Below are 1273 nucleotides of genomic sequence, written 5' to 3' on the forward strand. Positions count from 1 at the left end.
TGGATGGCTTAACATTCCAAGCCAGGGTTTGACTAGGACGTTGGAACGTTGGTGAAGGTCAGAGAGCAGATGTCTACTGCCAGAAGTAGCCTTCAGGACAGGGCCTGGAGAAGCAGAGGGAAGCAGCTGGCAACATGGGTCTTAGATAACTAGAGAAGGGGCTTTGGAGAAATCAAACTCAGGCCTCTATAAGGGGGATGTGTCAGCTGGCCAGGGAGTATGGCTCAGTGGTAGAGTGCTTGCCTAGGTTGTATAGGTATGAGCCTCAGTGCTTGAAAAATAAAGGGCTTTTGGAATGTGACTTAACTTGACCTGTTGCTTCTGAGTTGGAGTAAAGGAGCCCCGTGGGCTAGGGATCAAAGCCCTGAAGGGTGGATACTGGTTCCTTGGTGTGTCTGAAGTTAGAAGCACCATGAAGTTGGTTTTATAAATACTGGGAAAACTGCAGAGTGGAATGAGCTGCCAGTGTGAAGAATATCCTCATTCTGGAAGGGCCTCATGACGTGCTCCAACAGTAGCCAGATCAGAAGCCGTGTAAACACACATCTTTCTTCCTCCTCCTGCCTGGCAGGCACTACTGCTGTGAGGACAAACAGCCAAGTAAAGAAAGGTACTGAGATACAAGTGAGAGAACTTAATATAAAACTCTTTTAATGAAAATAGACCTCTACACTCAGAGACAAGATGTGTTGAGGGGTTGATATTTTTCTTTCCCTTTTCTCCCCAACTCTTTATTCAAGACCAGGAAAATTTTTCATGATTAATGAGAAATGTGGCTCAGTGCCTTCTCCCTGCCTTGCCAAGATGTCAGTGACTCTGAGATGTCAGCAGTCTCAGCACACATGCATTCCACACAGTGATAAATGGTGCACATTTATGCTGGCTGGCTTAGAATTGCTGTTCACTTCATCTCATCATGCTTGTTATTAAGCGTTCTCCATAATTTCATTAAAAATATTTTTCCTTTTTGTTGTTGATTTGTTCTTTGCCTAGTGCTGGAGCTTGAACCCAAAGCCTTGCGTATACTAAGCAAGCTCTCTGTTACCGAGCTGCACCTTCAGTCTAAGAAAGAGGACATTATCATCACTCAAACTCAGGACAGAAAGAATCCCACTAGTGAATAGTTCTTAATTTAATTATTTCACTTTTTTTCCTCCAAAAATTTCCAGTTGAGATACAAATGCTGACAGATATAAAGATCGGATATCCGCCGGGTGGTGGTGGTGCACACCTTTAATCCCAGCACTTGAGAGGCAGAGGCAGAGGCAGGCAG

The sequence above is a fragment of the Mastomys coucha genome, unplaced genomic scaffold (assembly GCF_008632895.1).
Source record: "Mastomys coucha isolate ucsf_1 unplaced genomic scaffold, UCSF_Mcou_1 pScaffold21, whole genome shotgun sequence".
Taxonomy (NCBI): Eukaryota; Metazoa; Chordata; class Mammalia; order Rodentia; family Muridae; genus Mastomys; species Mastomys coucha.